Consider the following 15,636-nt stretch of genomic DNA (forward strand, 5'->3'; position numbering starts at 1 on the left):
TTGACAATTGGGCTGGTGGTTAGCTCGAGAAAGCAACGCCAAACTCGTCAACCTGCTGATGCTGCTGCTCGGGACGGTTTTGGATGATGGCTTGTACAGCTTGTGGGTATTTTTAATATTTTTAATTTTAATCTTTTGGAATGGGGCCGGGGAGGGGTAGTGGGTGTAGTAGCGGGAATTGGAAATTTATTTGTAACATTCGAGCGCTCTAGTCGTCTCGAGTACTTCGGTGGATTGGATGGGTAAAAGTGAAATGGGCAAGAATAAACACAAGCTAAACCAGTACACACAGCTGGATTGTCATCAAATCGTGATCTAAACGATCCAAGCTTTTAAGGCACACGAAGTGAGTGGTTGCGCTTTGTTTACGAAAAACATACGATGCCCGCCCATGAGCGATACGGTTACTGTCCAAGAAACGACACGAATGTGGCAACAATGTTTTACCAGAGGCGATTTATATTTTAACGAGAATCGTTCAAAACCGATGACCTTTAAGAAGATTGATCCAATCGTGGATTGGCGAAGGTTAAACAAGCATTTATAAAGAGAACACGTTATGTTATTGTTATTTTTCGATATTGAATCGTCAATATAAATTCTAAAGAAAATCCATTTCGCTATAACGATGAATCATGTATATTGATGGCTTGATTACTTTTTTATTCAGTATCTCCAATAATAGCAAATTAAGAGCATTATTTGAAGCAGTTGTCTACCCTGCCTATTACTGATTCATCCAATTCTACACCATTGCTTTAAACATGTTGGACTATTTCTTCGTGCTCCAAATACTTTCTTCAGAGTTTTTGAATCGTTTTTAGTGTGTTAAGAATTTCCCTGAATTACTTCAATATTTTCGAGAACTACATCAAACTTAATTTGCTCAGAATATTTGTTCCGGATCATGTTCAAAAAGATCTCAAAGATGTGCTCAAAGATTATCAATTTACTCGGAATTCTGAGTGAATGTAGGTTTCTGATGAAATCTCCAGGAATTTAAAGAATCTATGGAACCGACTCGAAAGATCGATTGGAATTTTCAGAGCTGGAGTTTCTTTTTGTTTTTGAACAAAGTCCTGGTATTGTAAAAATTACAAAAAAATCTAACATTGCCAAAATAACAATTTATTACACAATTCCGATTGCTTCAGATTGACATAGACAGAGTGCATAGAAGAGTGCCGACTGAGTTTTGTCCATACGCACAGCAATGTTACATTCTTCAAAGCGTTGGGTTAAGCACGTTAGCAACGTGCCGCTTACACATTTAACCAATCACACGTATCCATTATGGACGCTTGATCTTCAAATGCGTCGTTCTACGCGTTCGTCCCGGTGAACAACTCCTTCCAACCGGTAGCACAACATTAAAGTAATCGAATTGAACATAATCTTTTTGTTTTGTTGTTTATATGCGTGCGTGCGTGCGTGTGTGTGTGTTTTTTTGTTTCTTCCTTTATTGTACAAAACCTCTAAAGAACAGAAAGGGCTGGATTGGCTGCTGACAGTAGACAGTAGCATTCGAGCTATAACATTTGCACATATGGTTTCTGTGCAAAAGTTCCAATCAATGCACGCGACAGCAAAGGGAAGACATGTATTGTAAACAAGTCATTTACATTACAAATGATCATCCCGTCCGTCCAAGTCGGGGGGTAAGCCAGCCGAGTCGATGTCTACCCAGTTTGTTCAGCTTAGCAACCAATCGTATGATATGTTAAAAAATATCAGCAATAAAAAAATCAGTAACAAAATGCTTAATTCTAGCGTTAACACTTTTGTCCACAATGAACCATTTTCGTTTGACGGGACCGAATTTTCATTCAAACAAATAAGATGTTTTCGTACAGAACGTGCAAGAAGCACACATCATCTCAGAAAAGGAAAAGAAAACAGACGATTCCATGGTGCAACGTCAAACAGTGCGACTGCAACTGATCAAATATGGCTCAGTACATATGTCGTATAGATGGCGTGTCTTGCGAGCCACTGTTTCCACACGTGTAATCTCATCGCGTGCAAGAACGACCGCGTACAGCGGGTGTCTATTATGTGGCGAGTTTTCAATTTCATTTGAGAACGGCATTGAGAGCAGTTTTCATCGCTTGTGAAATCATACCACAATGGAAGATTTACCTGTAATGCCCTCTAATGGGGGGATTAGGCTGTGATATGTCGGTGCGTATTCATGGAATTTCATACACATACGCGCGCGCGTCCAATCGCCCTCGCATGGTAACGATGCCGACGCGTATCCCGTTGATGGACCTAGGCCGCCCTACATCATCCATTGACCTTTGCATAACCTTGAAGCGTTCGGAGCATTTGAAAAGTCTTGATAATTGAGTTGGAAAGATACCGCTTCGTATCATAACCCTTTGCCTCTAATGGTTCCCGGTGCGCACACGAAAATGTCAACCCGCGACACCGACACGGTAAGGTGAGGAAATTCGTAACAGATGCCGGTAAGGAGATTGCAAAAAGTGTGCGCATAAATCAGCAATTGATAAATGGCTTCGTTAAGGATCTTCCGCACTATCCTTCTCACTGGTTTGCGTTCCGTTCGCCATCACGCTGGCCTTAACAATCGATCGTAGGCTTTTGTTCGGTGGTTTCAGGTTGTTATTTTTTGTCTGCGAGGTTGTGGAAAGGATTTAATTGCGAACTCCAAACCATTAGACTGTGAGGAACGCATTGCCGAATGTGTAGTAATTGTGGATAATTACAATTAAATCTTTTCCAAAGAAGAGTTTCAATTTCCTGGCACTGACAGTAGTCCGTGGTTACGAAACAAAGTATGAACAACAGTCTTTTCATCGGATATTCGAATGATATTAAAGAACTCGCTTGAGATGGGTAAGTACGTCACGAACGAGAATTCATTCTTTTAATTGGTGTTACATTTCATGTACAGGTAACATTATCCACACAAAAATGATATGAAATTCGAAAAAGAATGCATCACCATTGGGCCTTCATTGAGGGAAATTGCGTTGTGCGTTTTGTTTTTTTTTGGTCTATAATGACATGTTTGATAAACTTTCGCCAGAGCGCCACAACAGAGTGTCGACGTGCGAGTGCCGGGTATATCAAGTTCAACAACGGGCATCGTTCATTAATTACGCCAACCACACCCCACTGCCCACCGATAATGGAGTGTCGATAAGCGGCATTGACGTTGTTGGTGGGACGGAGGAGCGAAAAAACAGCTTTCAGTGTACTTCCATCCTGATGCTTCTGGAGATATCAGTCTTGCTTTTTTCTTGTTTTTGCTTAAGTTTTCTGTCTTGCCCAACACAGCAAACACAGCCAACTGCTGTCTCATTTTTTTCCCAGACATTATGTTTGAGGCTTTCCGGCGGTGGCAACTTCTTGCAACCAGAAACAGTTTTAAAAACAAAAAAAAGTGTTTCGAAAGGAGACAATTTGTTTACTTGCTCGTCTTCTCGAGCCCCAGTTCGGAAGAGGAAATTAGGGACAGAGCGAGACAGAAAAATAATGCAATGGAATGGACGGCTTTTCCATCTTGGGTTCACATCTTCCATGATAGGTGCGTGGTAGGCAATACGACGATCGGGCACCATCAAAAGAAATTATCAATCAACAAAAGCCTTGTTCTCTATTTCGTTTTTGTTTTCTGCTTATCAATTAACTGCCAATAATTGGTGACATGATGGAGTCATCCTTAGTGAGTAGGGTTGGTGATGGAATGGAACGAGATGGTGGCGGAGGCCTTCCGGTTTGCTGATATTGTGCAATAGACGGACCGAGTGGGTTGATTTGGCCGAGTATCGGTCGATGTGCATTGAAACGGTATCTACGTTCGATGAGATCATGGAACAATTTGAGTAGTCTTCTCATCGAAAGTCACTTACAAAAATATGGCTGTGGGAGGAAACATTTTCAAGGACATACTTGATTAAAGATAGATAGATTTGAAAGATGCATTTTAGTATGCGTTTTAATAGATTGTTGGAGAAGTGGTTCTACATAGTTTATTACTCTGCCAAGAATTGGATTTTCAAACGAATAGTTAGCCATTTTGTTTTCTCACCACAACTTTATGAGCTGATACCGGTGGGTGGTTTGTTTGGTGGCAAAGTTCGATGAACAATAGTTGTGATTTTCCCCACCCGTACCAAGGAGTACAAAACAATTTGCCATTAATATTTGACTAGCCAAAAACCATTGCAGTAGGGGTGAGACGCTTCTAATGTGGTGAGCGTCAAAGTTGTCTTCAAGGTGAGCCTTGGTTTCGGTTGCGTACGTGAACAACAAGGGTGGAAAATTCTTTTGCGCACTGCAGCTGAGATCCATTCACCAAGGGGGTTTGAGTTATTCTCCTACCCTAGCAATAATCTAGCTTGCAAAGTGTACGCAGGGCTCACCAAGCCACACCACGCTAACTGATGATTCGTAATTCTATGGCCAAAGCGGAGGAAAAGGGAAAGGCATGCGAGAAACGTTAAAGTTGAATGAGAAGAACTTGTAAGGTGGACGGATCAACCAAATGGTCGGATCGGCACGACACTCACGATCGGAAGACATCAAGGTTAGCCACTTCTGGTGTGGCGTGCACTCTAGCGGAAAGGAATTTCTTACCGATCACTTTTCGAACCGCTGGGCCCGGGTATGTTTTCTGTGGCCGCCCGTTTGGTGGCGTTGGTATGGAACGCAAACCGGAAAGTATCTCCCAGTCAGTTGGTTGTGGCGTGGCGTACACCATCCAAAAGGGCTAATTATTGTGGACCGTTTGCATAACGTACCTTGGCGTCGCAATGATGGGTTGATTCTTTTATGTCGTTTCAAGCAGAAACATTTAATGTTGTTTTGTTTGTTTGTTCGGGTCCAAAGTTACTTGCGTTGTAAGTGCCTCTGTTTCCGAGCAACCCGTGAACGTAGCTAACACTGTGTGGAACACTGATTACTTATAAAAGTGTGCCCTTTTTTGTAGGCAAGTGCAGTAGGCAATGGTCACGTGCTGTGCCGCGTGCATTTAGAATCGGATTAGAACACAAACCACTTGGCGCCTCCATTGGTGGTTAATGTTTTTATGGTGCGTGTTGATTAAGCACCGGATAGAATTCGTTGCTTTACATGCTCCATGATGTGTTAATGGTATTATACGTTCTAAAAGTAAGTTTTAAAGCGTTGAAAAAACCACTTTAATGTGTCATATTTTCTACTAAAACATTTCACAATAACATTTATGCATTTCTATCGCCGACTTAAATGACAAGACTTAAAAAAAATCATATTTTTGTGTATCATGTATCTAAACTACAGAACATGAAAAATAGAACTCAAATGACTTTTACACCGGATGGGTTGTCATATCACAATGAAGAAATGTTTGAAAAAGGCCTATTGATTGGTTTCAAAGATTGATCAGAATTTAAGGTCAATAATGTTCTCTCCCGATAAGCTACATTCTGGGAAAAGCTTGTTTTTAAAATAGGCTTGATGGAGAAGAATTTATACTGTCTAAACATACAAACATTTCATAAGTATTTATTTCATTTAGATATAATAAATTTCGAGTTTAGAGCAATACATCCAGTCCGTTCTTTATGACTTCAAAAAGTGTTGAGCTTCATTCTGATAAATATGTTTATTACCATATTGCAATAGCTTGCGATAAATAATGCGTATAACCTATTTCTTATTTCTTAATTTTTTATTACATTTATATTTTTATTTAAATTTTTTTTAAATTGATTTACACGAATTGAAATTTTCACGTAAGTTTATTGAAATGTGTTTGTTTTTGCTTACAATGTACTGGGTACCGACGAATGTATCTTCCTGGGTCAAAGGCTTTATAAAACAATTAACAAAAACATGAACTAGAAGCGATTCTCGGAGCTACGACTTTTAAAACGTAAAAACGATGATAAAAATAACAATTTTTTCCTCATTTCTATTGTTTGTCAGCAGATATTGCTTTACACTTTCGGGATATGCTTTTTGGTGGTCTAACCACCCCTTTTAAAAATTCCAATTGCGATCATTTTTATGTGTAACGTGCGAGGTATTCAAACACAACAAAAAGCTATCAATAAACAATCATCAGCTAAATACAGGTTAAAAAATCAATCAGTTGTGCTACATTTCGTTCGTCCAGTGGTATTGCTGCTTGTGTGCCAGTCGGACCGTTGAATGGTTACATTTCGTTGGCATGAAACTGTCAAAAATAATCGACGCCAGCCTCTGACCGATTCGTTTCGGTCAAGCTTACCCATTGCTTCTGCCTAACTGCTGCAAGAGATATTTAAACCGAATAGTGAACGTATGGTATGCGTCTCTGATCACCAAATTGCCTCATTCCAATAAGCCACTTGGGTTCGTGTGTCAGTTTTTTTGGAAACGGGTTTAGTTAGCGCAACTAGTTTTTGTTTGTGAACAGTTTACTAGTACGAAAAGCAAGCACACACGCACACACGCGTAAAACATGTTTAAAAAACATAAATTTGGCAATTTTATTCGGCGCTCTCGCCGGTGGTTTCGCATTGCACAAGCTCGATTTTAGTACGCTCGATTGGATGCGTGTGTGCGCGGCGAGCTCTTTTTTTTGGGGGAGGCGAGCGATGAATAAAAAACCAAAAAAAATACTGACCACCTCATTTCCTTTTCCACCACAATCGATCTACACCGGCGAGCGAAATTGGGCTGGCGTTCGCCTTTGTTTTCGGTTGCGAAAGTGTGGAAATCGCGTTTTCAGGCGTTGGAAATCGACCGAAAACACCATTTTGCCTTTGAAGCCCGTGCGTTGTGTTAGAGAAACAACAACGGGAGAAAAAAAAAGCCAACCTATTGCCGAATTGCGGCAATGCAGCGATCTTACTTTCGATGCAAAAAGCTTGCGATTGCGGTGGAGGTTCACTTTCAAATGCAGTTTAATTTTGCATCATGGAAAGTTGTTTTGTACATTCAATAACACACGAAACGTTCGATAGAAGTAATGGAAATATCAGGACTAGCATCCTCAGAGCACGCGAATTTAAAAATACGTAAAGATAATTCTTTTTAATATCCGTTGTATATTTATCATATCGAAAAGGGAATTATTTATTTAATTCACAAAAAAAAATTAACAAAAAATGCCATCGTATACAAAACAATTTGGGCAAAGAAAAAATAAATAAATAACGTTGCATTCTTCCAAAGGTAACCTAATGGTGCTCTGATTAAAATAAATGACTGAGAGTGCCATTTTGTGCGTTGTTCTCAATAAAAAAAATTGCTACCGTTTTAGATCGGGTTAAGCATTGAGGAATTTTCAGCTATAAAAACCACACCAAAAAGGGTACCGAAAAAAAAGCGAAACCAACAACCACAAAAAAGGAGTTCAACGTGCCGATCGATTTTCGCCTTGAAAAATGGCGCATTACACCATCAACAGTGGACCCAAAGGAACGGAAGTGCGATGACAAGCCATCTGACCGAGGTGGTGCCGCATCGAAAAACGGGGGAGAGGTGTGTGCGTTTCGGTAGGTGTGCAATTTACTCGCCCCGACAAGATTGCGAACCGCGCACTAATTGGGGCGCGCTTATTATCTTAATTGAAAATTGTGCACCGTGTGGCAACTCTGTCTTCTGCAAAACTGCAGCTGACTGGTACTGCTGTTGCTGTTCTCGCTCGAACTGCCCAGTATGTCCTGGTCGTCGTCGTCTTTCTTCGACCATCAAAAGTCCTCCTCCCGGTTGCAGTCTTGCTGGAACCGGCAACACAGACAAAAACACACCAATGTGTAAGTGGGCAATGTTAACTGAGTAATGGCGCCCAGACAGCGAGGGAGAGAGATGAGGGGGGGGGGGGGGGGGGGAGGGTGTTTTTGGAGAGAACTGGCGAAAGGAAATCGGGCAATCGGACAATCGGTGTGTAGTGCATTTATTGTTTGGGTCAGTAGGCCTTCGGATGGGGCGAGTTGAATGCACCAGATCAGCGCGAGCCCAGGCAACGAAACGTGCTACTGTGTGCGCTGCTGCTGTGCGGTGCATTAGCGGTGCATGCAACGGTTGTGCAGTTATGCAACTCCGGCTGTTGCCGCAGCGGTATGCGGTGAAAATCCAGCGGTTCCATAATTTCTACGGCGCCCACCAATGGCGCTGTTTAATCCATTCGGGTCGAAAGCGTTCCCTTACGATTCAATGACGGTTTACGCTTTACACAAAACCTCCTTTCCCATCTGGTGAAGGAGGAACGGGGAGAAGTAGTGGGTAGGATGTGTCGAAAAGTGTTGAGCTGATGAAAGAGAAGCTGTGGTCGTAAAGCGTCGTAAAGTCCGACACGGTGACGACGACGACAACGAACGACGAACGATGAACAGTGCTGGTCATACTGTGGCAATATCGTTCGCATTGTGTCCAAAGTTTACGCCGTGCAGTGGTTTTATGTTCAATCGCATGGAAGCATGTTGACATGCTTGATTATCCACCGCACACCGGTCGGTATCCAGACCGTACGCTCCCTCGCCATTGGTTCGTCCATTAAACGCTCGCGGTCACCAATTGCCACGTGCGATTCCACTAAACGCGCATAAAATTCACACATCATCGGGTGAACAGACCGAGCCTCGTTCCCGGCTGCTTTCGTACAATAATTTCATCTATTGCACAAAACAAGCATTAAGCCTAACCTTCCACTGGGAAAGATCGCGACATGAATGGGTGATGATGATGATGATGACGATGGTGCTGATCGTCATGTTGTTATTGCATTAGTTTGCTTCACTCTGATTTGGAGTGGATTACTGGAAATGTTTGTAATTTGAGCAATGACTGGGGATGAAGTTTGTGACTAAGCGTGTGCTTCAAATTCAACAAGCAGCTCGTACGAAAACTAATCAGCTTAGTGCACGTGTTAGACGTTTACAGTGTAGCAGAAAACAATTGCAGCCGTTGAATTTGCCGTATTCAATGAAATTTTAAAGAAATTATTATTTTCATTGTAGTTAGTCTTTTAGTCCAGACAAACGAATGATCTGCCACTTCGCATGAATAATACTTATTTTTTCATTTTGCCTTAATAAACTACGCATACTTATATGTCCGTTACTGGAAAGTAAACTTTTGTGTAATGGGATTTGGTACCAGTTCTGTTGTGTGAAGTCAGTTGCCGATACCACTTAACTATCCAAGCGCTCCGTGTGCTCCAAGCACTTTGCTAATGTCAAGTGTTGACCTTCGCTTGCCAAAACTCTTCATTTGGAGAAAGTTGTCAGAAATTCAAATTTCGGATAATTTCGGAGGTCATGTGATCAACATGAAGGCCTGGTAACAGGTTTTCTAGCCAAAGTAAACCGATGTGATGTGGATTTTGTCCAATTTTGGTCCCAGTTTTGGTTCCGAACAATTTCAGGTGAACTTAGTCATTCTTCAACTTTTTTGTTCTACTAAAGCTCTTGGTATGTCATTTCTAACTTTCCTTAATTTTTTTTGTACATGTAGCTGTGTAGTCAGTTTCGGATATCGAAGAATAGAATTCGGATGGAATTATTGTTAAGAAAGCAATATATTATTAGTTACCCTATAATAAAGCTGCACCAAGAGATTAAATTATATTGTTAATTTTATTTTAAATTGACAAAAAAATAGTTTTAAAATTGTCTATTGAAACATATAGATGTTAAAAAGATTCTACCGCTACAACAGTGTTTCTAAACACTCGGCCGTTTCCATGTGCGGACCATTCATCTGTTGCATCTATCGCGAGTAACGTCTTCGATTGTCTCCTATATAACTGTCGTCGTTGCATTCGTTCGTGCTGTTGCCGATCGCTTACGTAACGCGCAGCTTAGCTACACGCCACCATATGCCGGTCAGCTGTTTTTCTCATCCGTGAACTCCGGTACGCGATGGCGGTAACATCGTCGCCATTGTCATTTGTAGCGACCAAACGGTGATGACTTTTTTATACACGTTCGCCACCATCTCTCCCGCACGGATGGGGCCACACTCGATGGTGGTGGGTGTAGTGGTATAAGTCGTTGTTGAGCCGTCCATTAATCGAATTAATCATGATGATTTTCTAAATGTAATAATCGGCTGGCTTGGTGGAATGTGGATCGGGAACCTGGGAAAGACTAACTGCTGCGTGCTGGTGAAAATATTTATGAACACATAGGGCGCACTGTCGGTGCTCTCGGAGCTAATCTGCGGCTAATGGCTTATCGTAATATATTTGTGTATTTGTGCGAATAACCAGCGGTCACAGTGGTTGAAGCTTGTTGGGTACGTGGTGATGTGGTTTATTTTAGCATGACAACAAATTTTAATGAAAGTTATATCTTTGCTGGTGCTGCTAGAAGCAAACCTTAGTACTGAAAAGTATTTTATAGATAATATTTTTGAAGAAATATTCTTGAGATTAAATTGTTTCAAATTACTCGTAGGTGAAGGGAAACAACTAATTGTACAAAATATTCATGTCCAACACCGTTGTTGCGAAGGTAATTTAGATAAATTGCGGATGGTTATTGCTGTAATTTGTTTTAGCCATTTTACACCGCCATTTTTGTTTGGATGCTTTTGTCTGTTTTATTTCAACGAAAAGCAAACATTTCCCCGAATTAGGAAAGGCATTGCCCTTCACGCCACGCCAATTAATCGTGAACCAACCCCAATGTCGATTGCCGTGCAATGAAATTATCTCATCGCAAGCGTGACATTTAATCTAAAGCCACCCACGAAATATCCTGCCACGAATCGTGCACATTCTGCAGCAGTCCAGTTTTTCCTCCCGCTCTCTATATCACACTCTCCTTCTTTTCACCCTTGCTGGCTTTGTCACCGAGGCGTGTTTCTAGCTCACGTAATCATAAACCTCACGGTCAGCCGTGCTAAGGCGGATTGTAAAGGAACGAAGCAAAAAAAATATACGGAGCAAACAGGTTTCCGGTCCGATACCCTCTCCTCGGGAGGGGCCTCAGGCAGTGCACAGTTTTCACTGTCAAGTTTACGATAAAGCTGCGCCTCTGCCACCCGGACCGGATGCAAAGTCCCAACCGAACCCGACAAGGGGCCAGTGATGGCTGACAAGACCGGTTTACTATACTTTTTTTTAGTTTGCTTTTTCATCTCCCTGTGGCGAAATGTTACCGGTAACGCGTGGGTGGAAGTTATCCTGACGACCGGTTGCTTGTGACCCAGGGTCCGGACATTACCGGTTTGCTTGGGTTTGGGTAATGGTTGTTGGGTCTTTTTATATTTACTTCAGGGTAACATCTGGCACTAGCACGTTGTGCCATAGCTTTACCGTGCGGACGGCTGATTATTTCTGGCCCGGCCCTAAAGGTGGTCGGTAATAAATTATGCGATTATTTCTCACTTTTACACCCGACTCCTACGGTTCAGTGACCCTTTGTCGTTTGCGCGTGAATAATGTACAGTGGGCGGTAGTGTGACACTCTAAGGGCTCCCGATTGATGGGTCGGCGAACTGTTTAGTGTGCGGTGGAAACTGTCCGAAACGGTTTTGGAACTACAGAAATCTCCCATTGCGCTCTTACCCAGACGACTGTTGGTGAGAGTCTGTCTGATGTGAGTTTGTTTACAACTTTTCGTTCGTTCAAAGACCTCTTTCTAATTCCCGACTAGGCTTTGTAACTGAAATGCTTAAGATCGTTCAACGTGTTATGCAAGGGCTTCCAAAACCGAAACCGTTTCGTTTTGCATCGTACCTGGACAAGCTTTATCCGTGTGGATCTTCAGTAAATCGTCTGCGAAATTGGTGGCCTGATGATGGCTTTCATATCTTGGGCGTTAGGTAAGATCACATAATGAGTTTCTGCGGATCGTTTTGTGCGGTGCCCCATCGGCGCAGATTTGGAGAACCAACGGGGCATTCCGATGGTGAGTTGGTTGATTGGATTATTTTTCCCCTCCAATCTACCAACAGAGCCATGCTGGGGCTTTTGGTGAATGGAGAGTTTACTGCTCACTTATATCACAAAACTGTGTAAAGAACCATAAGATCGGATAGTGAAAGTGAAGAGTCATTAAATAATCTGGATAAGAGGGCAAGTTGCGATTGAGTGGGTTCACTTTGTCGACATAACATTCTTTCTGAGACAAGTAATTGTAATGTTTATGTTAAAAACGAAACTTAAAAAGTACAGCTGTCGAGATGAGTAGGTCTGATGGTATAGTGACAGTTAGAGTACTTGCTTAGCTTAACTACCCAGTTAACAATATAAGTCAATAATTTCCCCAAAATTATATTTTAATATCTCCTGACGTTCATATTGAAAAAAACAGAACAAAAACAACTTTGCAAAACTGGCAGCGACATTTTCCAGCTTTGAATGAGCTAATTTTGTTTCATGGCGTAAACAAATTGATCAAAAGGCTCTTTGTGTTGAAACGTGGCTGCAAAAATACGTCAACGTACCTACGACGTCATTTAGATACGCTCGTGCTCCTTGGTTATTTGTATCATTTGTTTGTTTGGTTGATTTTTTTTCAGCTCGCAAAGAAGCCAAATGATACAAGCCCCAAACAGGAGGAACTAATCGAAATAAAGCGACAATGCCGCAAAGGCCAAACCAGCTCGGGGTCTGCAAAGAACGCAACAGCCTTAACCAGATTACGAGCTGGCTGGTGTGGCCACACAGCCAATGGTGCACATTTAAGCATTCCTTCAGCATTCACGTGATGTTGTGCACCGGAAAATGCTCATTCCTGGGCAGGCGGAAATCTTTCCCACACCACACCGAACGCACACGCGGATGGTGAACGAGGGTGATAAATAATAATACTGTATCTCTGCTGAAACCCTTGTTTCGATTGTCCTGCCACATTGCGTGTGAAGGAGAGACACGGTTAGGAAGAGAGAATAAGAAATATAAAACGTGACCATCCTTAAGCTAGTGCTAGTGCGGTTCGTCTCTCTACGCTATGGTTGGGTTATATCGCGGTAGGAAGTGAACCGGGTGGGTGCTTTTCACGCGGCATTCACCGGAAGGGCCAACCAGGAGGCAAATCAGCGGTATTCGATTCCACCGTTTCGTGCTTTATCGTTTGCAACATTTCAACGGTTGTTGCGAGACTGTTAATAAGTGGACGGGTCGGTACCGAACACTGGAGAAGCAAAGTGCATGCCAAGAGAAATCGCTCTATCCATTCGCGCTTGGGCTCAACGTAGCTTGGCGTCTGCCCTTCTTCTGTTCGTCTGAGAAGCACGGAGAGAATGCGGAGTTATTAAGGGATGAAAGAAGAGTTGGGGGATGTTGTTGGTCACGCAATGAGTAACCGTGGTTAGCAACACAATGCACCGGCACTGTGTCGTGTGTCCCACAGCTGGATTGATTAGAAAATCCAGCTTAGCAGTACCGATTGCATACATATAAATATTCTTCAGCGATATTTAAAGATTTCGGTCGTTTAATCCTGGGCATATTTTATGCAAGAACAACAAATTGCTTTTGTCAAGTTTAGCAACATTCAAACAAATGGGAGAGAATATCTACGCGGAACAGATGAATAATTTTGACTTCTCACAGGCAAGAATTTGCATTTTATGTGCGCATTTTATGTGCGGGCGTAAAAAAACCGCATCCCAACGATCGAAGGCATTCGTTTCAATTAGCGATCGATGAGCTTCTTCCAAATATAGAAACAGGTTTTTCATTAAATGCTACAAAACGATTCATTTGCATTACAGCGGGTTATTTGAAAGCCACTTAGTTTTTGCCATCCAATAAACCGGATCTCTGACATTTAGTTCTGCTTTAGGTTCCGGTTCTAATCCGTCGCTACACCGATAAAGTCAACCGTGAAGGTTGCCTCGGCAAACTGTCGAAAATATATAGCAGATTTGTCGCATTCTTCTGCACCGGAGTGCACTGGCCTCGAGTTCGGTAGGAAAATGCTCCGTACCGTGGCAAGGAAGGGTCACTCTTTAATAACCCATTATTGTTGCTGTTAGAATGGCTCGAGCTGTGCTGCACATTACGGCAAATGGCATGAAAACCGATGAGTGAATGGCACATGTTTCGACACACTTGCCACCGGATGCTTTACGACTTTGCGCGATCCATCCGCTAACAATCGGAACCAATTACACGACAGTGCAGTACTTATCTAGCGCTAAGTGCATTTAATCCACTGTAGTACCGACACACTGACACACGCCGCGAATGGTTTGTTATGTTTGTTTGTTCAATTTTCTTTACTGGTTTAGGTGCTTCAAATGACTTTCTCTTAAAGTGTTTACTAAGTGGTTATGTTTAAAAAAAAGCAATGTGCCACATTCTATTGAACTTGATTCGCATTCATTCATTAGATTTTATCTTGTAAACAATAATTAATTTTAATTTAATCAAAAATTAAATTTTTTATCCCTAATTTTACATTACTTAGAAATTAGAGAAATTAAGGCAGCTTCAACGTGATCTAATTATGGACTAATGTTTCGTTGATTTTTTTTTGCGTCGAAGCCACAGCCGCATTGAATTTTACCATGTACATAGTAACTGATTGTGTAAAAACCAGTAAAACATTTTATGATGGATTTGCTCCATCAGTTTGTAATGCATATCCTGTGAATCCAAAATTGTATCCAAAATGTGTATCCAAAATTAAGTAACAATTAAATATTAAACAGTGGATAGAGATTTTGCACTGAATTTAATGAATTTGCTGAGAATTTAAATCAACTACAATATACGTCATGGCTTCCACACGCTTTCGTTGTGTTTGAGACGATTACGGTGCAGTAAGTAAACTGCAATTAGTTCCATAGTTCACCTACATAAACAGCTCCACACAATGTGTGTGTGTGTGGGCATTCGACATTTCTGCTTTGTAAGGTGTATACAATTATTAGTTGCTAGTTGTGTGTGTGTGTTTTTTTTTCAACTGGTCATTTTAACTGGTGCACACCATTTAGGGGTTTTGTGTCCATTCTCCATTTTGCATGAGTGGGGAAGATAATAAAAGGGTTGATGTAGTTTTCATTTATTATCTATGACAATTTTTACTTTCTTCAACTCATGTTTGTTTCAACTGGATTAGAGATACGGTTATTTCGCAATGGTTCCTTTTAGATGTGCTTTACGAAAGAAGGAAATAGAGAATCTTGCATCGCTCCAGAGCAACGCAACTTTGCACAAATGATTCATCAGAACAATCCGGGGTCGTTGATTGACGAGCAGTAAAATCATATCCACTGGCAACACACTTGCTGCAGTTATCAATCGTAATGCCGCCCTGGAGATAAAAACGCCCACGTTTGTTAGAAAATAATCGTCTTTGATCCCGATACTGAGGTGGCGCGAACGGATTGCAGTATAAAATGTAACAGCAAACACCATTTCATAACCTTACGTAGCCCACCGAAAGGGCCTTCTCCACGGTCAACCGATACAATCCGAGGGCGGGGGGTGTACTCTGATGTCCATTTTATTTACAGAAGAAAAGACCAAAGCCGCACACATTGTTTAACTAGCGCGATCGGCATTATGGCTTAGCCGAGCCGTAATTTCCATCAAACGTGTCTTTTACGACCGCACTAGGGCTGCATGTTGAATGTGCGCAAAGCTGTGGCCTGCGGACAGGTGGTTGATGTGTAATGTGCGCCGAGAGTGGAATCAATAATTAGCTAATTGGATAATAATTGGGCCCGAACCGTGTG

At 41.8% G+C, this 15,636-nt stretch overlaps 1 protein-coding gene across 5 annotated transcripts in view; it reads left to right on the forward strand.

Moving 5' to 3' along the window:
* Positions 1-15,636, forward strand: part of LOC125768844 (terminal nucleotidyltransferase 5C) — a 52,438-nt gene that overhangs the window by 17,190 nt on the left and 19,612 nt on the right. The gene's annotated exons all lie outside the window — the stretch shown is intronic.

Source organism: Anopheles funestus, chromosome 3RL (genome assembly GCF_943734845.2).
Source record: "Anopheles funestus chromosome 3RL, idAnoFuneDA-416_04, whole genome shotgun sequence".
NCBI lineage: Eukaryota > Metazoa > Arthropoda > Insecta > Diptera > Culicidae > Anopheles > Anopheles funestus.